We start from the raw sequence: 21620 nt of genomic DNA, 5'->3' as shown, positions 1-21620 counted from the left end.
TCTTTCTTATTTAAGGAGTTTGCGTAAATTGTATAGTTTTACTCATTGTTGTAAATCATTCTACTTCTCGTGCATGTAAAATAAGTTGCATTTTCTTTTTTTTTTTTTTTTTATGTCTGTTCTCTAAAAAGTTCTTTTCTTTTCTTGTAATGTAATATTTTTGTTGTCGCTTGCTTGTATTTATAACAGCACATGTCAGTGTATTAATGTATTCTCGTTCCTAAAAAGAAACTCTATAAATTTTTAGCGTTACGGAAAAACGCGGGGAAAAGAATTACGTCCCCTTCTACTGTTTCAATCATCGTTAATAGCGACGTCGCCTCAGAACGAGGGCAAACGATGGAAACTGCAGTCGGCCGGTAAGTTTTTTCCTCCTTCTAAAATTTATTTAAAAATTGCTGTACCGGTCAATTCCTTTAAAAAATAGAACAGGTGAACTGTTTATGTTTGTGTCAACTAAACGAGACAGTGAAAAGTCCGTGCTGATTGTGAAAAAGCGTTGAATTTATTTTCTGATTAATGAAATTTCCTAGGCTTTAAAAACTGCGTTCGTCGGACCTAGGATGAATCAACATGATCATGTTATTTCGTTCGATTAAGATTAAATACGTAAACGTATGATATACGTTTAAAAATGTATTCTCGCGACTTGTCGTATTTCACAAGCCGCTTTTTATTTTCACACCCGTTTTGTCATGCAGAAATCGTTTCATGCTGTCAGGTATTTGAAGCAAATCAAGATCTCGTGTTTCGTGTGCTTTTTGTATATAAATTTGCAAAATTTGTGTAGCTTTGGTTAAAATTAAAACACCGTGTTTGAGTAAGAAATAGGATTTGTAGGCTTTGGAAACTCGGAAAGATTTGAGTATCGCTTCTCGGCCTTTTGGCTAAGATCAAAGTGTAGTATCTGTTCTTATCAGCTTAATATCTGATACGTACCCCATGTGGGTACTTCGATATTAAACTGATTTTTGCAACTAGGTGAGATGTTAGGTGCTTGCACCGCTCTTGCCACGAGTTGGCCTGGTATTGCAGTACCTCCAGGATCGGCTCACTCCCCTGTTTGGGGAGAAAATTAAAATAGAAAAATAGCTTTCCCTTCAATAGCCTGCGAAACAGCCCCAGTAAAATATTCTCTAATGCTTTTCACTGAGCACTACATGTGTACTTTTTCTATATATCTTTCTTATTTAAGGAGTTTGCGTAAATTGTATAGTTTTACTCATTGTTGTAAATCATTCTACTTCTCGTGCATGTAAAATAAGTTGCATTTTCTTTTTTTTTTTTTTTTTATGTCTGTTCTCTAAAAAGTTCTTTTCTTTTCTTGTAATGTAATATTTTTGTTGTCGCTTGCTTGTATTTATAACAGCACATGTCAGTGTATTAATGTATTCTCGTTCCTAAAAAGAAACTCTATAAATTTTTAGCGTTACGGAAAAACGCGGGGAAAAGAATTACGTCCCCTTCTACTGTTTCAATCATCGTTAATAGCGACGTCGCCTCAGAACGAGGGCAAACGATGGAAACTGCAGTCGGCCGGTAAGTTTTTTCCTCCTTCTAAAATTTATTTAAAAATTGCTGTACCGGTCAATTCCTTTAAAAAATAGAACAGGTGAACTGTTTATGTTTGTGTCAACTAAACGAGACAGTGAAAAGTCCGTGCTGATTGTGAAAAAGCGTTGAATTTATTTTCTGATTAATGAAATTTCCTAGGCTTTAAAAACTGCGTTCGTCGGACCTAGGATGAATCAACATGATCATGTTATTTCGTTCGATTAAGATTAAATACGTAAACGTATGATATACGTTTAAAAATGTATTCTCGCGACTTGTCGTATTTCACAAGCCGCTTTTTATTTTCACACCCGTTTTGTCATGCAGAAATCGTTTCATGCTGTCAGGTATTTGAAGCAAATCAAGATCTCGTGTTTCGTGTGCTTTTTGTATATAAATTTGCAAAATTTGTGTAGCTTTGGTTAAAATTAAAACACCGTGTTTGAGTAAGAAATAGGATTTGTAGGCTTTGGAAACTCGGAAAGATTTGAGTATCGCTTCTCGGCCTTTTGGCTAAGATCAAAGTGTAGTATCTGTTCTTATCAGCTTAATATCTGATACGTACCCCATGTGGGTACTTCGATATTAAACTGATTTTTGCAACTAGGTGAGATGTTAGGTGCTTGCACCGCTCTTGCCACGAGTTGGCCTGGTATTGCAGTACCTCCAGGATCGGCTCACTCCCCTGTTTGGGGAGAAAATTAAAATAGAAAAATAGCTTTCCCTTCAATAGCCTGCGAAACAGCCCCAGTAAAATATTCTCTAATGCTTTTCACTGAGCACTACATGTGTACTTTTTCTATATATCTTTCTTATTTAAGGAGTTTGCGTAAATTGTATAGTTTTACTCATTGTTGTAAATCATTCTACTTCTCGTGCATGTAAAATAAGTTGCATTTTCTTTTTTTTTTTTTTTTTATGTCTGTTCTCTAAAAAGTTCTTTTCTTTTCTTGTAATGTAATATTTTTGTTGTCGCTTGCTTGTATTTATAACAGCACATGTCAGTGTATTAATGTATTCTCGTTCCTAAAAAGAAACTCTATAAATTTTTAGCGTTACGGAAAAACGCGGGGAAAAGAATTACGTCCCCTTCTACTGTTTCAATCATCGTTAATAGCGACGTCGCCTCAGAACGAGGGCAAACGATGGAAACTGCAGTCGGCCGGTAAGTTTTTTCCTCCTTCTAAAATTTATTTAAAAATTGCTGTACCGGTCAATTCCTTTAAAAAATAGAACAGGTGAACTGTTTATGTTTGTGTCAACTAAACGAGACAGTGAAAAGTCCGTGCTGATTGTGAAAAAGCGTTGAATTTATTTTCTGATTAATGAAATTTCCTAGGCTTTAAAAACTGCGTTCGTCGGACCTAGGATGAATCAACATGATCATGTTATTTCGTTCGATTAAGATTAAATACGTAAACGTATGATATACGTTTAAAAATGTATTCTCGCGACTTGTCGTATTTCACAAGCCGCTTTTTATTTTCACACCCGTTTTGTCATGCAGAAATCGTTTCATGCTGTCAGGTATTTGAAGCAAATCAAGATCTCGTGTTTCGTGTGCTTTTTGTATATAAATTTGCAAAATTTGTGTAGCTTTGGTTAAAATTAAAACACCGTGTTTGAGTAAGAAATAGGATTTGTAGGCTTTGGAAACTCGGAAAGATTTGAGTATCGCTTCTCGGCCTTTTGGCTAAGATCAAAGTGTAGTATCTGTTCTTATCAGCTTAATATCTGATACGTACCCCATGTGGGTACTTCGATATTAAACTGATTTTTGCAACTAGGTGAGATGTTAGGTGCTTGCACCGCTCTTGCCACGAGTTGGCCTGGTATTGCAGTACCTCCAGGATCGGCTCACTCCCCTGTTTGGGGAGAAAATTAAAATAGAAAAATAGCTTTCCCTTCAATAGCCTGCGAAACAGCCCCAGTAAAATATTCTCTAATGCTTTTCACTGAGCACTACATGTGTACTTTTTCTATATATCTTTCTTATTTAAGGAGTTTGCGTAAATTGTATAGTTTTACTCATTGTTGTAAATCATTCTACTTCTCGTGCATGTAAAATAAGTTGCATTTTCTTTTTTTTTTTTTTTTTATGTCTGTTCTCTAAAAAGTTCTTTTCTTTTCTTGTAATGTAATATTTTTGTTGTCGCTTGCTTGTATTTATAACAGCACATGTCAGTGTATTAATGTATTCTCGTTCCTAAAAAGAAACTCTATAAATTTTTAGCGTTACGGAAAAACGCGGGGAAAAGAATTACGTCCCCTTCTACTGTTTCAATCATCGTTAATAGCGACGTCGCCTCAGAACGAGGGCAAACGATGGAAACTGCAGTCGGCCGGTAAGTTTTTTCCTCCTTCTAAAATTTATTTAAAAATTGCTGTACCGGTCAATTCCTTTAAAAAATAGAACAGGTGAACTGTTTATGTTTGTGTCAACTAAACGAGACAGTGAAAAGTCCGTGCTGATTGTGAAAAAGCGTTGAATTTATTTTCTGATTAATGAAATTTCCTAGGCTTTAAAAACTGCGTTCGTCGGACCTAGGATGAATCAACATGATCATGTTATTTCGTTCGATTAAGATTAAATACGTAAACGTATGATATACGTTTAAAAATGTATTCTCGCGACTTGTCGTATTTCACAAGCCGCTTTTTATTTTCACACCCGTTTTGTCATGCAGAAATCGTTTCATGCTGTCAGGTATTTGAAGCAAATCAAGATCTCGTGTTTCGTGTGCTTTTTGTATATAAATTTGCAAAATTTGTGTAGCTTTGGTTAAAATTAAAACACCGTGTTTGAGTAAGAAATAGGATTTGTAGGCTTTGGAAACTCGGAAAGATTTGAGTATCGCTTCTCGGCCTTTTGGCTAAGATCAAAGTGTAGTATCTGTTCTTATCAGCTTAATATCTGATACGTACCCCATGTGGGTACTTCGATATTAAACTGATTTTTGCAACTAGGTGAGATGTTAGGTGCTTGCACCGCTCTTGCCACGAGTTGGCCTGGTATTGCAGTACCTCCAGGATCGGCTCACTCCCCTGTTTGGGGAGAAAATTAAAATAGAAAAATAGCTTTCCCTTCAATAGCCTGCGAAACAGCCCCAGTAAAATATTCTCTAATGCTTTTCACTGAGCACTACATGTGTACTTTTTCTATATATCTTTCTTATTTAAGGAGTTTGCGTAAATTGTATAGTTTTACTCATTGTTGTAAATCATTCTACTTCTCGTGCATGTAAAATAAGTTGCATTTTCTTTTTTTTTTTTTTTTTATGTCTGTTCTCTAAAAAGTTCTTTTCTTTTCTTGTAATGTAATATTTTTGTTGTCGCTTGCTTGTATTTATAACAGCACATGTCAGTGTATTAATGTATTCTCGTTCCTAAAAAGAAACTCTATAAATTTTTAGCGTTACGGAAAAACGCGGGGAAAAGAATTACGTCCCCTTCTACTGTTTCAATCATCGTTAATAGCGACGTCGCCTCAGAACGAGGGCAAACGATGGAAACTGCAGTCGGCCGGTAAGTTTTTTCCTCCTTCTAAAATTTATTTAAAAATTGCTGTACCGGTCAATTCCTTTAAAAAATAGAACAGGTGAACTGTTTATGTTTGTGTCAACTAAACGAGACAGTGAAAAGTCCGTGCTGATTGTGAAAAAGCGTTGAATTTATTTTCTGATTAATGAAATTTCCTAGGCTTTAAAAACTGCGTTCGTCGGACCTAGGATGAATCAACATGATCATGTTATTTCGTTCGATTAAGATTAAATACGTAAACGTATGATATACGTTTAAAAATGTATTCTCGCGACTTGTCGTATTTCACAAGCCGCTTTTTATTTTCACACCCGTTTTGTCATGCAGAAATCGTTTCATGCTGTCAGGTATTTGAAGCAAATCAAGATCTCGTGTTTCGTGTGCTTTTTGTATATAAATTTGCAAAATTTGTGTAGCTTTGGTTAAAATTAAAACACCGTGTTTGAGTAAGAAATAGGATTTGTAGGCTTTGGAAACTCGGAAAGATTTGAGTATCGCTTCTCGGCCTTTTGGCTAAGATCAAAGTGTAGTATCTGTTCTTATCAGCTTAATATCTGATACGTACCCCATGTGGGTACTTCGATATTAAACTGATTTTTGCAACTAGGTGAGATGTTAGGTGCTTGCACCGCTCTTGCCACGAGTTGGCCTGGTATTGCAGTACCTCCAGGATCGGCTCACTCCCCTGTTTGGGGAGAAAATTAAAATAGAAAAATAGCTTTCCCTTCAATAGCCTGCGAAACAGCCCCAGTAAAATATTCTCTAATGCTTTTCACTGAGCACTACATGTGTACTTTTTCTATATATCTTTCTTATTTAAGGAGTTTGCGTAAATTGTATAGTTTTACTCATTGTTGTAAATCATTCTACTTCTCGTGCATGTAAAATAAGTTGCATTTTCTTTTTTTTTTTTTTTTTATGTCTGTTCTCTAAAAAGTTCTTTTCTTTTCTTGTAATGTAATATTTTTGTTGTCGCTTGCTTGTATTTATAACAGCACATGTCAGTGTATTAATGTATTCTCGTTCCTAAAAAGAAACTCTATAAATTTTTAGCGTTACGGAAAAACGCGGGGAAAAGAATTACGTCCCCTTCTACTGTTTCAATCATCGTTAATAGCGACGTCGCCTCAGAACGAGGGCAAACGATGGAAACTGCAGTCGGCCGGTAAGTTTTTTCCTCCTTCTAAAATTTATTTAAAAATTGCTGTACCGGTCAATTCCTTTAAAAAATAGAACAGGTGAACTGTTTATGTTTGTGTCAACTAAACGAGACAGTGAAAAGTCCGTGCTGATTGTGAAAAAGCGTTGAATTTATTTTCTGATTAATGAAATTTCCTAGGCTTTAAAAACTGCGTTCGTCGGACCTAGGATGAATCAACATGATCATGTTATTTCGTTCGATTAAGATTAAATACGTAAACGTATGATATACGTTTAAAAATGTATTCTCGCGACTTGTCGTATTTCACAAGCCGCTTTTTATTTTCACACCCGTTTTGTCATGCAGAAATCGTTTCATGCTGTCAGGTATTTGAAGCAAATCAAGATCTCGTGTTTCGTGTGCTTTTTGTATATAAATTTGCAAAATTTGTGTAGCTTTGGTTAAAATTAAAACACCGTGTTTGAGTAAGAAATAGGATTTGTAGGCTTTGGAAACTCGGAAAGATTTGAGTATCGCTTCTCGGCCTTTTGGCTAAGATCAAAGTGTAGTATCTGTTCTTATCAGCTTAATATCTGATACGTACCCCATGTGGGTACTTCGATATTAAACTGATTTTTGCAACTAGGTGAGATGTTAGGTGCTTGCACCGCTCTTGCCACGAGTTGGCCTGGTATTGCAGTACCTCCAGGATCGGCTCACTCCCCTGTTTGGGGAGAAAATTAAAATAGAAAAATAGCTTTCCCTTCAATAGCCTGCGAAACAGCCCCAGTAAAATATTCTCTAATGCTTTTCACTGAGCACTACATGTGTACTTTTTCTATATATCTTTCTTATTTAAGGAGTTTGCGTAAATTGTATAGTTTTACTCATTGTTGTAAATCATTCTACTTCTCGTGCATGTAAAATAAGTTGCATTTTCTTTTTTTTTTTTTTTTTATGTCTGTTCTCTAAAAAGTTCTTTTCTTTTCTTGTAATGTAATATTTTTGTTGTCGCTTGCTTGTATTTATAACAGCACATGTCAGTGTATTAATGTATTCTCGTTCCTAAAAAGAAACTCTATAAATTTTTAGCGTTACGGAAAAACGCGGGGAAAAGAATTACGTCCCCTTCTACTGTTTCAATCATCGTTAATAGCGACGTCGCCTCAGAACGAGGGCAAACGATGGAAACTGCAGTCGGCCGGTAAGTTTTTTCCTCCTTCTAAAATTTATTTAAAAATTGCTGTACCGGTCAATTCCTTTAAAAAATAGAACAGGTGAACTGTTTATGTTTGTGTCAACTAAACGAGACAGTGAAAAGTCCGTGCTGATTGTGAAAAAGCGTTGAATTTATTTTCTGATTAATGAAATTTCCTAGGCTTTAAAAACTGCGTTCGTCGGACCTAGGATGAATCAACATGATCATGTTATTTCGTTCGATTAAGATTAAATACGTAAACGTATGATATACGTTTAAAAATGTATTCTCGCGACTTGTCGTATTTCACAAGCCGCTTTTTATTTTCACACCCGTTTTGTCATGCAGAAATCGTTTCATGCTGTCAGGTATTTGAAGCAAATCAAGATCTCGTGTTTCGTGTGCTTTTTGTATATAAATTTGCAAAATTTGTGTAGCTTTGGTTAAAATTAAAACACCGTGTTTGAGTAAGAAATAGGATTTGTAGGCTTTGGAAACTCGGAAAGATTTGAGTATCGCTTCTCGGCCTTTTGGCTAAGATCAAAGTGTAGTATCTGTTCTTATCAGCTTAATATCTGATACGTACCCCATGTGGGTACTTCGATATTAAACTGATTTTTGCAACTAGGTGAGATGTTAGGTGCTTGCACCGCTCTTGCCACGAGTTGGCCTGGTATTGCAGTACCTCCAGGATCGGCTCACTCCCCTGTTTGGGGAGAAAATTAAAATAGAAAAATAGCTTTCCCTTCAATAGCCTGCGAAACAGCCCCAGTAAAATATTCTCTAATGCTTTTCACTGAGCACTACATGTGTACTTTTTCTATATATCTTTCTTATTTAAGGAGTTTGCGTAAATTGTATAGTTTTACTCATTGTTGTAAATCATTCTACTTCTCGTGCATGTAAAATAAGTTGCATTTTCTTTTTTTTTTTTTTTTTATGTCTGTTCTCTAAAAAGTTCTTTTCTTTTCTTGTAATGTAATATTTTTGTTGTCGCTTGCTTGTATTTATAACAGCACATGTCAGTGTATTAATGTATTCTCGTTCCTAAAAAGAAACTCTATAAATTTTTAGCGTTACGGAAAAACGCGGGGAAAAGAATTACGTCCCCTTCTACTGTTTCAATCATCGTTAATAGCGACGTCGCCTCAGAACGAGGGCAAACGATGGAAACTGCAGTCGGCCGGTAAGTTTTTTCCTCCTTCTAAAATTTATTTAAAAATTGCTGTACCGGTCAATTCCTTTAAAAAATAGAACAGGTGAACTGTTTATGTTTGTGTCAACTAAACGAGACAGTGAAAAGTCCGTGCTGATTGTGAAAAAGCGTTGAATTTATTTTCTGATTAATGAAATTTCCTAGGCTTTAAAAACTGCGTTCGTCGGACCTAGGATGAATCAACATGATCATGTTATTTCGTTCGATTAAGATTAAATACGTAAACGTATGATATACGTTTAAAAATGTATTCTCGCGACTTGTCGTATTTCACAAGCCGCTTTTTATTTTCACACCCGTTTTGTCATGCAGAAATCGTTTCATGCTGTCAGGTATTTGAAGCAAATCAAGATCTCGTGTTTCGTGTGCTTTTTGTATATAAATTTGCAAAATTTGTGTAGCTTTGGTTAAAATTAAAACACCGTGTTTGAGTAAGAAATAGGATTTGTAGGCTTTGGAAACTCGGAAAGATTTGAGTATCGCTTCTCGGCCTTTTGGCTAAGATCAAAGTGTAGTATCTGTTCTTATCAGCTTAATATCTGATACGTACCCCATGTGGGTACTTCGATATTAAACTGATTTTTGCAACTAGGTGAGATGTTAGGTGCTTGCACCGCTCTTGCCACGAGTTGGCCTGGTATTGCAGTACCTCCAGGATCGGCTCACTCCCCTGTTTGGGGAGAAAATTAAAATAGAAAAATAGCTTTCCCTTCAATAGCCTGCGAAACAGCCCCAGTAAAATATTCTCTAATGCTTTTCACTGAGCACTACATGTGTACTTTTTCTATATATCTTTCTTATTTAAGGAGTTTGCGTAAATTGTATAGTTTTACTCATTGTTGTAAATCATTCTACTTCTCGTGCATGTAAAATAAGTTGCATTTTCTTTTTTTTTTTTTTTTTATGTCTGTTCTCTAAAAAGTTCTTTTCTTTTCTTGTAATGTAATATTTTTGTTGTCGCTTGCTTGTATTTATAACAGCACATGTCAGTGTATTAATGTATTCTCGTTCCTAAAAAGAAACTCTATAAATTTTTAGCGTTACGGAAAAACGCGGGGAAAAGAATTACGTCCCCTTCTACTGTTTCAATCATCGTTAATAGCGACGTCGCCTCAGAACGAGGGCAAACGATGGAAACTGCAGTCGGCCGGTAAGTTTTTTCCTCCTTCTAAAATTTATTTAAAAATTGCTGTACCGGTCAATTCCTTTAAAAAATAGAACAGGTGAACTGTTTATGTTTGTGTCAACTAAACGAGACAGTGAAAAGTCCGTGCTGATTGTGAAAAAGCGTTGAATTTATTTTCTGATTAATGAAATTTCCTAGGCTTTAAAAACTGCGTTCGTCGGACCTAGGATGAATCAACATGATCATGTTATTTCGTTCGATTAAGATTAAATACGTAAACGTATGATATACGTTTAAAAATGTATTCTCGCGACTTGTCGTATTTCACAAGCCGCTTTTTATTTTCACACCCGTTTTGTCATGCAGAAATCGTTTCATGCTGTCAGGTATTTGAAGCAAATCAAGATCTCGTGTTTCGTGTGCTTTTTGTATATAAATTTGCAAAATTTGTGTAGCTTTGGTTAAAATTAAAACACCGTGTTTGAGTAAGAAATAGGATTTGTAGGCTTTGGAAACTCGGAAAGATTTGAGTATCGCTTCTCGGCCTTTTGGCTAACATCAAAGTGTAGTATCTGTTCTTATCAGCTTAATATCTGATACGTACCCCATGTGGGTACTTCGATATTAAACTGATTTTTGCAACTAGGTGAGATGTTAGGTGCTTGCACCGCTCTTGCCACGAGTTGGCCTGGTATTGCAGTACCTCCAGGATCGGCTCACTCCCCTGTTTGGGGAGAAAATTAAAATAGAAAAATAGCTTTCCCTTCAATAGCCTGCGAAACAGCCCCAGTAAAATATTCTCTAATGCTTTTCACTGAGCACTACATGTGTACTTTTTCTATATATCTTTCTTATTTAAGGAGTTTGCGTAAATTGTATAGTTTTACTCATTGTTGTAAATCATTCTACTTCTCGTGCATGTAAAATAAGTTGCATTTTCTTTTTTTTTTTTTTTTTATGTCTGTTCTCTAAAAAGTTCTTTTCTTTTCTTGTAATGTAATATTTTTGTTGTCGCTTGCTTGTATTTATAACAGCACATGTCAGTGTATTAATGTATTCTCGTTCCTAAAAAGAAACTCTATAAATTTTTAGCGTTACGGAAAAACGCGGGGAAAAGAATTACGTCCCCTTCTACTGTTTCAATCATCGTTAATAGCGACGTCGCCTCAGAACGAGGGCAAACGATGGAAACTGCAGTCGGCCGGTAAGTTTTTTCCTCCTTCTAAAATTTATTTAAAAATTGCTGTACCGGTCAATTCCTTTAAAAAATAGAACAGGTGAACTGTTTATGTTTGTGTCAACTAAACGAGACAGTGAAAAGTCCGTGCTGATTGTGAAAAAGCGTTGAATTTATTTTCTGATTAATGAAATTTCCTAGGCTTTAAAAACTGCGTTCGTCGGACCTAGGATGAATCAACATGATCATGTTATTTCGTTCGATTAAGATTAAATACGTAAACGTATGATATACGTTTAAAAATGTATTCTCGCGACTTGTCGTATTTCACAAGCCGCTTTTTATTTTCACACCCGTTTTGTCATGCAGAAATCGTTTCATGCTGTCAGGTATTTGAAGCAAATCAAGATCTCGTGTTTCGTGTGCTTTTTGTATATAAATTTGCAAAATTTGTGTAGCTTTGGTTAAAATTAAAACACCGTGTTTGAGTAAGAAATAGGATTTGTAGGCTTTGGAAACTCGGAAAGATTTGAGTATCGCTTCTCGGCCTTTTGGCTAAGATCAAAGTGTAGTATCTGTTCTTATCAGCTTAATATCTGATACGTACCCCATGTGGGTACTTCGATATTAAACTGATTTTTGCAACTAGGTGAGATGTTAGGTGCTTGCACCGCTCTTGCCACGAGTTGGCCTGGTATTGCAGTACCTCCAGGATCGGCTCACTCCCCTGTTTGGGGAGAAAATTAAAATAGAAAAATAGCTTTCCCTTCAATAGCCTGCGAAACAGCCCCAGTAAAATATTCTCTAATGCTTTTCACTGAGCACTACATGTGTACTTTTTCTATATATCTTTCTTATTTAAGGAGTTTGCGTAAATTGTATAGTTTTACTCATTGTTGTAAATCATTCTACTTCTCGTGCATGTAAAATAAGTTGCATTTTCTTTTTTTTTTTTTTTTTATGTCTGTTCTCTAAAAAGTTCTTTTCTTTTCTTGTAATGTAATATTTTTGTTGTCGCTTGCTTGTATTTATAACAGCACATGTCAGTGTATTAATGTATTCTCGTTCCTAAAAAGAAACTCTATAAATTTTTAGCGTTACGGAAAAACGCGGGGAAAAGAATTACGTCCCCTTCTACTGTTTCAATCATCGTTAATAGCGACGTCGCCTCAGAACGAGGGCAAACGATGGAAACTGCAGTCGGCCGGTAAGTTTTTTCCTCCTTCTAAAATTTATTTAAAAATTGCTGTACCGGTCAATTCCTTTAAAAAATAGAACAGGTGAACTGTTTATGTTTGTGTCAACTAAACGAGACAGTGAAAAGTCCGTGCTGATTGTGAAAAAGCGTTGAATTTATTTTCTGATTAATGAAATTTCCTAGGCTTTAAAAACTGCGTTCGTCGGACCTAGGATGAATCAACATGATCATGTTATTTCGTTCGATTAAGATTAAATACGTAAACGTATGATATACGTTTAAAAATGTATTCTCGCGACTTGTCGTATTTCACAAGCCGCTTTTTATTTTCACACCCGTTTTGTCATGCAGAAATCGTTTCATGCTGTCAGGTATTTGAAGCAAATCAAGATCTCGTGTTTCGTGTGCTTTTTGTATATAAATTTGCAAAATTTGTGTAGCTTTGGTTAAAATTAAAACACCGTGTTTGAGTAAGAAATAGGATTTGTAGGCTTTGGAAACTCGGAAAGATTTGAGTATCGCTTCTCGGCCTTTTGGCTAAGATCAAAGTGTAGTATCTGTTCTTATCAGCTTAATATCTGATACGTACCCCATGTGGGTACTTGGATATTAAACTGATTTTTGCAACTAGGTGAGATGTTAGGTGCTTGCACCGCTCTTGCCACGAGTTGGCCTGGTATTGCAGTACCTCCAGGATCGGCTCACTCCCCTGTTTGGGGAGAAAATTAAAATAGAAAAATAGCTTTCCCTTCAATAGCCTGCGAAACAGCCCCAGTAAAATATTCTCTAATGCTTTTCACTGAGCACTACATGTGTACTTTTTCTATATATCTTTCTTATTTAAGGAGTTTGCGTAAATTGTATAGTTTTACTCATTGTTGTAAATCATTCTACTTCTCGTGCATGTAAAATAAGTTGCATTTTCTTTTTTTTTTTTTTTTTATGTCTGTTCTCTAAAAAGTTCTTTTCTTTTCTTGTAATGTAATATTTTTGTTGTCGCTTGCTTGTATTTATAACAGCACATGTCAGTGTATTAATGTATTCTCGTTCCTAAAAAGAAACTCTATAAATTTTTAGCGTTACGGAAAAACGCGGGGAAAAGAATTACGTCCCCTTCTACTGTTTCAATCATCGTTAATAGCGACGTCGCCTCAGAACGAGGGCAAACGATGGAAACTGCAGTCGGCCGGTAAGTTTTTTCCTCCTTCTAAAATTTATTTAAAAATTGCTGTACCGGTCAATTCCTTTAAAAAATAGAACAGGTGAACTGTTTATGTTTGTGTCAACTAAACGAGACAGTGAAAAGTCCGTGCTGATTGTGAAAAAGCGTTGAATTTATTTTCTGATTAATGAAATTTCCTAGGCTTTAAAAACTGCGTTCGTCGGACCTAGGATGAATCAACATGATCATGTTATTTCGTTCGATTAAGATTAAATACGTAAACGTATGATATACGTTTAAAAATGTATTCTCGCGACTTGTCGTATTTCACAAGCCGCTTTTTATTTTCACACCCGTTTTGTCATGCAGAAATCGTTTCATGCTGTCAGGTATTTGAAGCAAATCAAGATCTCGTGTTTCGTGTGCTTTTTGTATATAAATTTGCAAAATTTGTGTAGCTTTGGTTAAAATTAAAACACCGTGTTTGAGTAAGAAATAGGATTTGTAGGCTTTGGAAACTCGGAAAGATTTGAGTATCGCTTCTCGGCCTTTTGGCTAAGATCAAAGTGTAGTATCTGTTCTTATCAGCTTAATATCTGATACGTACCCCATGTGGGTACTTCGATATTAAACTGATTTTTGCAACTAGGTGAGATGTTAGGTGCTTGCACCGCTCTTGCCACGAGTTGGCCTGGTATTGCAGTACCTCCAGGATCGGCTCACTCCCCTGTTTGGGGAGAAAATTAAAATAGAAAAATAGCTTTCCCTTCAATAGCCTGCGAAACAGCCCCAGTAAAATATTCTCTAATGCTTTTCACTGAGCACTACATGTGTACTTTTTCTATATATCTTTCTTATTTAAGGAGTTTGCGTAAATTGTATAGTTTTACTCATTGTTGTAAATCATTCTACTTCTCGTGCATGTAAAATAAGTTGCATTTTCTTTTTTTTTTTTTTTTTATGTCTGTTCTCTAAAAAGTTCTTTTCTTTTCTTGTAATGTAATATTTTTGTTGTCGCTTGCTTGTATTTATAACAGCACATGTCAGTGTATTAATGTATTCTCGTTCCTAAAAAGAAACTCTATAAATTTTTAGCGTTACGGAAAAACGCGGGGAAAAGAATTACGTCCCCTTCTACTGTTTCAATCATCGTTAATAGCGACGTCGCCTCAGAACGAGGGCAAACGATGGAAACTGCAGTCGGCCGGTAAGTTTTTTCCTCCTTCTAAAATTTATTTAAAAATTGCTGTACCGGTCAATTCCTTTAAAAAATAGAACAGGTGAACTGTTTATGTTTGTGTCAACTAAACGAGACAGTGAAAAGTCCGTGCTGATTGTGAAAAAGCGTTGAATTTATTTTCTGATTAATGAAATTTCCTAGGCTTTAAAAACTGCGTTCGTCGGACCTAGGATGAATCAACATGATCATGTTATTTCGTTCGATTAAGATTAAATACGTAAACGTATGATATACGTTTAAAAATGTATTCTCGCGACTTGTCGTATTTCACAAGCCGCTTTTTATTTTCACACCCGTTTTGTCATGCAGAAATCGTTTCATGCTGTCAGGTATTTGAAGCAAATCAAGATCTCGTGTTTCGTGTGCTTTTTGTATATAAATTTGCAAAATTTGTGTAGCTTTGGTTAAAATTAAAACACCGTGTTTGAGTAAGAAATAGGATTTGTAGGCTTTGGAAACTCGGAAAGATTTGAGTATCGCTTCTCGGCCTTTTGGCTAAGATCAAAGTGTAGTATCTGTTCTTATCAGCTTAATATCTGATACGTACCCCATGTGGGTACTTCGATATTAAACTGATTTTTGCAACTAGGTGAGATGTTAGGTGCTTGCACCGCTCTTGCCACGAGTTGGCCTGGTATTGCAGTACCTCCAGGATCGGCTCACTCCCCTGTTTGGGGAGAAAATTAAAATAGAAAAATAGCTTTCCCTTCAATAGCCTGCGAAACAGCCCCAGTAAAATATTCTCTAATGCTTTTCACTGAGCACTACATGTGTACTTTTTCTATATATCTTTCTTATTTAAGGAGTTTGCGTAAATTGTATAGTTTTACTCATTGTTGTAAATCATTCTACTTCTCGTGCATGTAAAATAAGTTGCATTTTCTTTTTTTTTTTTTTTTTATGTCTGTTCTCTAAAAAGTTCTTTTCTTTTCTTGTAATGTAATATTTTTGTTGTCGCTTGCTTGTATTTATAACAGCACATGTCAGTGTATTAATGTATTCTCGTTCCTAAAAAGAAACTCTATAAATTTTTAGCGTTACGGAAAAACGCGGGGAAAAGAATTACGTCCCCTTCTACTGTTTCAATCATCGTTAATAGCGACGTCGCCTCAGAACGAGGGCAAACGATGGAAACTGCAGTCGGCCGGTAAGTTTTTTCCTCCTTCTAAAATTTATTTAAAAATTGCTGTACCGGTCAATTCCTTTAAAAAATAGAACAGGTGAACTGTTTATGTTTGTGTCAACTAAACGAGACAGTGAAAAGTCCGTGCTGATTGTGAAAAAGCGTTGAATTTATTTTCTGATTAATGAAATTTCCTAGGCTTTAAAAACTGCGTTCGTCGGACCTAGGATGAATCAACATGATCATGTTATTTCGTTCGATTAAGATTAAATACGTAAACGTATGATATACGTTTAAAAATGTATTCTCGCGACTTGTCGTATTTCACAAGCCGCTTTTTATTTTCACACCCGTTTTGTCATGCAGAAATCGTTTCATGCTGTCAGGTATTTGAAGCAAATCAAGATCTCGTGTTTCGTGTGCTTTTTGTATATAAATTTGCAAAATTTGTGTAGCTTTGGTTAAAATTAAAACACCGTGTTTGAGTAAGAAATAGGATTTGTAGGCTTTGGAAACTCGGAAAGATTTGAGTATCGCTTCTCGGCCTTTTGGCTAAGATCAAAGTGTAGTATCTGTTCTTATCAGCTTAATATCTGATACGTACCCCATGTGGGTACTTCGATATTAAACTGATATTTGCAACTAGGTGAGATGTTAGGTGCTTGCACCGCTCTTGCCACGAGTTGGCCTGGTATTGCAGTACCTCCAGGATCGGCTCACTCCCCTGTTTGGGGAGAAAATTAAAATAGAAAAATAGCTTTCCCTTCAATAGCCTGCGAAACAGCCCCAGTAAAATATTCTCTAATGCTTTTCACTGAGCACTACATGTGTACTTTTTCTATATATCTTTCTTATTTAAGGAGTTTGCGTAAATTGTATAGTTTTACTCATTGTTGTAAATCATTCTACTTCTCGTGCATGTAAAATAAGTTGCATTTTCTTTTTTTTTTTTTTTTTATGTCTGTTCTCTAAAAAGTTCTTTTCTTTTCTTGTAATGTAATATTTTTGTTGTCGCTTGCTTGTATTTATAACAGCACATGTCAGTGTATTAATGTATTCTCGTTCCTAAAAAGAAACTCTATAAATTTTTAGCGTTACGGAAAAACGCGGGGAAAAGAATTACGTCCCCTTCTACTGTTTCAATCATCGTTAATAGCGACGTCGCCTCAGAACGAGGGCAAACGATGGAAACTGCAGTCGGCCGGTAAGTTTTTTCCTCCTTCTAAAATTTATTTAAAAATTGCTGTACCGGTCAATTCCTTTAAAAAATAGAACAGGTGAACTGTTTATGTTTGTGTCAACTAAACGAGACAGTGAAAAGTCCGTGCTGATTGTGAAAAAGCGTTGAATTTATTTTCTGATTAATGAAATTTCCTAGGCTTTAAAAACTGCGTTCGTCGGACCTAGGATGAATCAACATGATCATGTTATTTCGTTCGATTAAGATTAAATACGTAAACGTATGATATACGTTTAAAAATGTATTCTCGCGACTTGTCGTATTTCACAAGCCGCTTTTTATTTTCACACCCGTTTTGTCATGCAGAAATCGTTTCATGCTGTCAGGTATTTGAAGCAAATCAAGATCTCGTGTTTCGTGTGCTTTTTGTATATAAATTTGCAAAATTTGTGTAGCTTTGGTTAAAATTAAAACACCGTGTTTGAGTAAGAAATAGGATTTGTAGGCTTTGGAAACTCGGAAAGATTTGAGTATCGCTTCTCGGCCTTTTGGCTAAGATCAAAGTGTAGTATCTGTTCTTATCAGCTTAATATCTGATACGTACCCCATGTGGGTACTTCGATATTAAACTGATATTTGCAACTAGGTGAGATGTTAGGTGCTTGCACCGCTCTTGCCACGAGTTGGCCTGGTATTGCAGTACCTCCAGGATCGGCTCACTCCCCTGTTTGGGGAGAAAATTAAAATAGAAAAATAGCTTTCCCTTCAATAGCCTGCGAAACAGCCCCAGTAAAATATTCTCTAATGCTTTTCACTGAGCACTACATGTGTACTTTTTCTATATATCTTTCTTATTTAAGGAGTTTGCGTAAATTGTATAGTTTTACTCATTGTTGTAAATCATTCTACTTCTCGTGCATGTAAAATAAGTTGCATTTTCTTTTTTTTTTTTTTTTTATGTCTGTTCTCTAAAAAGTTCTTTTCTTTTCTTGTAATGTAATATTTTTGTTGTCGCTTGCTTGTATTTATAACAGCACATGTCAGTGTATTAATGTATTCTCGTTCCTAAAAAGAAACTCTATAAATTTTTAGCGTTACGGAAAAACGCGGGGAAAAGAATTACGTCCCCTTCTACTGTTTCAATCATCGTTAATAGCGACGTCGCCTCAGAACGAGGGCAAACGATGGAAACTGCAGTCGGCCGGTAAGTTTTTTCCTCCTTCTAAAATTTATTTAAAAATTGCTGTACCGGTCAATTCCTTTAAAAAATAGAACAGGTGAACTGTTTATGTTTGTGTCAACTAAACGAGACAGTGAAAAGTCCGTGCTGATTGTGAAAAAGCGTTGAATTTATTTTCTGATTAATGAAATTTCCTAGGCTTTAAAAACTGCGTTCGTCGGACCTAGGATGAATCAACATGATCATGTTATTTCGTTCGATTAAGATTAAATACGTAAACGTATGATATACGTTTAAAAATGTATTCTCGCGACTTGTCGTATTTCACAAGCCGCTTTTTATTTTCACACCCGTTTTGTCATGCAGAAATCGTTTCATGCTGTCAGGTATTTGAAGCAAATCAAGATCTCGTGTTTCGTGTGCTTTTTGTATATAAATTTGCAAAATTTGTGTAGCTTTGGTTAAAATTAAAACACCGTGTTTGAGTAAGAAATAGGATTTGTAGGCTTTGGAAACTCGGAAAGATTTGAGTATCGCTTCTCGGCCTTTTGGCTAAGATCAAAGTGTAGTATCTGTTCTTATCAGCTTAATATCTGATACGTACCCCATGTGGGTACTTCGATATTAAACTGATATTTGCAACTAGGTGAGATGTTAGGTGCTTGCACCGCTCTTGCCACGAGTTGGCCTGGTATTGCAGTACCTCCAGGATCGGCTCACTCCCCTGTTTGGGGAGAAAATTAAAATAGAAAAATAGCTTTCCCTTCAATAGCCTGCGAAACAGCCCCAGTAAAATATTCTCTAATGCTTTTCACTGAGCACTACATGTGTACTTTTTCTATATATCTTTCTTATTTAAGGAGTTTGCGTAAATTGTATAGTTTTACTCATTGTTGTAAATCATTCTACTTCTCGTGCATGTAAAATAAGTTGCATTTTCTTTTTTTTTTTTTTTTTATGTCTGTTCTCTAAAAAGTTCTTTTCTTTTCTTGTAATGTAATATTTTTGTTGTCGCTTGCTTGTATTTATAACAGCACATGTCAGTGTATTAATGTATTCTCGTTCCTAAAAAGAAACTCTATAAATTTTTAGCGTTACGGAAAAACGCGGGGAAAAGAATTACGTCCCCTTCTACTGTTTCAATCATCGTTAATAGCGACGTCGCCTCAGAACGAGGGCAAACGATGGAAACTGCAGTCGGCCGGTAAGTTTTTTCCTCCTTCTAAAATTTATTTAAAAATTGCTGTACCGGTCAATTCCTTTAAAAAATAGAACAGGTGAACTGTTTATGTTTGTGTCAACTAAACGAGACAGTGAAAAGTCCGTGCTGATTGTGAAAAAGCGTTGAATTTATTTTCTGATTAATGAAATTTCCTAGGCTTTAAAAACTGCGTTCGTCGGACCTAGGATGAATCAACATGATCATGTTATTTCGTTCGATTAAGATTAAATACGTAAACGTATGATATACGTTTAAAAATGTATTCTCGCGACTTGTCGTATTTCACAAGCCGCTTTTTATTTTCACACCCGTTTTGTCATGCAGAAATCGTTTCATGCTGTCAGGTATTTGAAGCAAATCAAGATCTCGTGTTTCGTGTGCTTTTTGTATATAAATTTGCAAAATTTGTGTAGCTTTGGTTAAAATTAAAACACCGTGTTTGAGTAAGAAATAGGATTTGTAGGCTTTGGAAACTCGGAAAGATTTGAGTATCGCTTCTCGGCCTTTTGGCTAAGATCAAAGTGTAGTATCTGTTCTTATCAGCTTAATATCTGATACGTACCCCATGTGGGTACTTCGATATTAAACTGATATTTGCAACTAGGTGAGATGTTAGGTGCTTGCACCGCTCTTGCCACGAGTTGGCCTGGTATTGCAGTACCTCCAGGATCGGCTCACTCCCCTGTTTGGGGAGAAAATTAAAATAGAAAAATAGCTTTCCCTTCAATAGCCTGCGAAACAGCCCCAGTAAAATATTCTCTAATGCTTTTCACTGAGCACTACATGTGTACTTTTTCTATATATCTTTCTTATTTAAGGAGTTTGCGTAAATTGTATAGTTTTACTCATTGTTGTAAATCATTCTACTTCTCGTGCATGTAAAATAAGTTGCATTTTCTTTTTTTTTTTTTTTTATGTCTGTTCTCTAAAAAGTTCTTTTCTTTTCTTGTAATGTAATATTTTTGTTGTCGCTTGCTTGTATTTATAACAGCACATGTCAGTGTATTAATGTATTCTCGTTCCTAAAAAGAAACTCTATAAATTTTTAGCGTTACGGAAAAACGCGGGGAAAAGAATTACGTCCCCTTCTACTGTTTCAATCATCGTTAATAGCGACGTCGCCTCAGAACGAGGGCAAACGATGGAAACTGCAGTCGGCCGGTAAGTTTTTTCCTCCTTCTAAAATTTATTTAAAAATTGCTGTACCGGTCAATTCCTTTAAAAAATAGAACAGGTGAACTGTTTATGTTTGTGTCAACTAAACGAGACAGTGAAAAGTCCGTGCTGATTGTGAAAAAGCGTTGAATTTATTTTCTGATTAATGAAATTTCCTAGGCTTTAAAAACTGCGTTCGTCGGACCTAGGATGAATCAACATGATCATGTTATTTCGTTCGATTAAGATTAAATACGTAAACGTATGATATACGTTTAAAAATGTATTCTCGCGACTTGTCGTATTTCACAAGCCGCTTTTTATTTTCACACCCGTTTTGTCATGCAGAAATCGTTTCATGCTGTCAGGTATTTGAAGCAAATCAAGATCTCGTGTTTCGTGTGCTTTTTGTATATAAATTTGCAAAATTTGTGTAGCTTTGGTTAAAATTAAAACACCGTGTTTGAGTAAGAAATAGGATTTGTAGGCTTTGGAAACTCGGAAAGATTTGAGTATCGCTTCTCGGCCTTTTGGCTAAGATCAAAGTGTAGTATCTGTTCTTATCAGCTTAATATCTGATACGTACCCCATGTGGGTACTTCGATATTAAACTGATTTTTGCAACTAGGTGAGATGTTAGGTGCTTGCACCGCTCTTGCCACGAGTTGGCCTGGTATTGCAGTACCTCCAGGATCGGCTCACTCCCCTGTTTGGGGAGAAAATTAAAATAGAAAAATAGCTTTCCCTTCAATAGCCTGCGAAACAGCCCCAGTAAAATATTCTCTAATGCTTTTCACTGAGCACTACATGTGTACTTTTTCTATATATCTTTCTTATTTAAGGAGTTTGCGTAAATTGTATAGTTTTACTCATTGTTGTAAATCATTCTACTTCTCGTGCATGTAAAATAAGTTGCATTTTCTTTTTTTTTTTTTTTTTATGTCTGTTCTCTAAAAAGTTCTTTTCTTTTCTTGTAATATAATATTTTTGTTGTCGCTTGCTTGTATTTATAACAGCACATGTCAGTGTATTAATGTATTCTCGTTCCTAAAAAGAAACTCTATAAATTTTTAGCGTTACGGAAAAACGCGGGGAAAAGAATTACGTCCCCTTCTACTGTTTCAATCATCGTTAATAGCGACGTCGCCTCAGAACGAGGGCAAACGATGGAAACTGCAGTCGGCCGGTAAGTTTTTTCCTCCTTCTAA

At 35.7% G+C, this 21620-nt stretch overlaps 18 non-coding genes across 18 annotated transcripts; all 18 read left to right on the top strand.

Annotated features, from left to right (window-relative positions):
• The first annotated feature begins 867 nt into the window (after positions 1 to 867).
• LOC143084532 (U2 spliceosomal RNA) lies at positions 868 to 1060 on the top strand. The gene has a single exon (XR_012981153.1). It is a non-coding gene; the product is annotated as a U2 spliceosomal RNA (small nuclear RNA).
• Positions 1061 to 2047: 987 nt separating this feature from the next.
• On the top strand, positions 2048 to 2240 carry LOC143084531 (U2 spliceosomal RNA). Its single transcript, XR_012981152.1, has one exon. It is a non-coding gene; the product is annotated as a U2 spliceosomal RNA (small nuclear RNA).
• Positions 2241 to 3227: 987 nt separating this feature from the next.
• On the top strand, positions 3228 to 3420 carry LOC143084530 (U2 spliceosomal RNA). The gene has a single exon (XR_012981151.1). It is a non-coding gene; the product is annotated as a U2 spliceosomal RNA (small nuclear RNA).
• A 987-nt stretch (positions 3421 to 4407) lies between these two features.
• Positions 4408 to 4600, top strand: LOC143084528 (U2 spliceosomal RNA). Its single transcript, XR_012981149.1, has one exon. It is a non-coding gene; the product is annotated as a U2 spliceosomal RNA (small nuclear RNA).
• Positions 4601 to 5587: 987 nt separating this feature from the next.
• On the top strand, positions 5588 to 5780 carry LOC143084527 (U2 spliceosomal RNA). Its single transcript, XR_012981148.1, has one exon. It is a non-coding gene; the product is annotated as a U2 spliceosomal RNA (small nuclear RNA).
• A 987-nt stretch (positions 5781 to 6767) lies between these two features.
• LOC143084526 (U2 spliceosomal RNA) lies at positions 6768 to 6960 on the top strand. The gene has a single exon (XR_012981147.1). It is a non-coding gene; the product is annotated as a U2 spliceosomal RNA (small nuclear RNA).
• Positions 6961 to 7947: 987 nt separating this feature from the next.
• Positions 7948 to 8140, top strand: LOC143084525 (U2 spliceosomal RNA). Its single transcript, XR_012981146.1, has one exon. It is a non-coding gene; the product is annotated as a U2 spliceosomal RNA (small nuclear RNA).
• Positions 8141 to 9127: 987 nt separating this feature from the next.
• On the top strand, positions 9128 to 9320 carry LOC143084524 (U2 spliceosomal RNA). Its single transcript, XR_012981145.1, has one exon. It is a non-coding gene; the product is annotated as a U2 spliceosomal RNA (small nuclear RNA).
• Positions 9321 to 10307: 987 nt separating this feature from the next.
• Positions 10308 to 10500, top strand: LOC143084495 (U2 spliceosomal RNA). The gene has a single exon (XR_012981118.1). It is a non-coding gene; the product is annotated as a U2 spliceosomal RNA (small nuclear RNA).
• Positions 10501 to 11487: 987 nt separating this feature from the next.
• On the top strand, positions 11488 to 11680 carry LOC143084523 (U2 spliceosomal RNA). Its single transcript, XR_012981144.1, has one exon. It is a non-coding gene; the product is annotated as a U2 spliceosomal RNA (small nuclear RNA).
• A 987-nt stretch (positions 11681 to 12667) lies between these two features.
• Positions 12668 to 12860, top strand: LOC143084483 (U2 spliceosomal RNA). Its single transcript, XR_012981105.1, has one exon. It is a non-coding gene; the product is annotated as a U2 spliceosomal RNA (small nuclear RNA).
• Positions 12861 to 13847: 987 nt separating this feature from the next.
• LOC143084522 (U2 spliceosomal RNA) lies at positions 13848 to 14040 on the top strand. Its single transcript, XR_012981143.1, has one exon. It is a non-coding gene; the product is annotated as a U2 spliceosomal RNA (small nuclear RNA).
• A 987-nt stretch (positions 14041 to 15027) lies between these two features.
• On the top strand, positions 15028 to 15220 carry LOC143084521 (U2 spliceosomal RNA). Its single transcript, XR_012981142.1, has one exon. It is a non-coding gene; the product is annotated as a U2 spliceosomal RNA (small nuclear RNA).
• Positions 15221 to 16207: 987 nt separating this feature from the next.
• Positions 16208 to 16400, top strand: LOC143084491 (U2 spliceosomal RNA). Its single transcript, XR_012981114.1, has one exon. It is a non-coding gene; the product is annotated as a U2 spliceosomal RNA (small nuclear RNA).
• Positions 16401 to 17387: 987 nt separating this feature from the next.
• Positions 17388 to 17580, top strand: LOC143084490 (U2 spliceosomal RNA). The gene has a single exon (XR_012981113.1). It is a non-coding gene; the product is annotated as a U2 spliceosomal RNA (small nuclear RNA).
• Positions 17581 to 18567: 987 nt separating this feature from the next.
• On the top strand, positions 18568 to 18760 carry LOC143084489 (U2 spliceosomal RNA). The gene has a single exon (XR_012981111.1). It is a non-coding gene; the product is annotated as a U2 spliceosomal RNA (small nuclear RNA).
• Positions 18761 to 19747: 987 nt separating this feature from the next.
• Positions 19748 to 19940, top strand: LOC143084488 (U2 spliceosomal RNA). Its single transcript, XR_012981110.1, has one exon. It is a non-coding gene; the product is annotated as a U2 spliceosomal RNA (small nuclear RNA).
• A 986-nt stretch (positions 19941 to 20926) lies between these two features.
• On the top strand, positions 20927 to 21119 carry LOC143084520 (U2 spliceosomal RNA). The gene has a single exon (XR_012981141.1). It is a non-coding gene; the product is annotated as a U2 spliceosomal RNA (small nuclear RNA).
• The last annotated feature ends 501 nt before the right edge of the window (positions 21120 to 21620 follow it).

Source organism: Mytilus galloprovincialis, chromosome 7 (genome assembly GCF_965363235.1).
Source record: "Mytilus galloprovincialis chromosome 7, xbMytGall1.hap1.1, whole genome shotgun sequence".
Lineage (NCBI taxonomy): Eukaryota > Metazoa > Mollusca > Bivalvia > Mytilida > Mytilidae > Mytilus > Mytilus galloprovincialis.
This window is presented reverse-complemented; position numbering and strand designations above follow the sequence as displayed.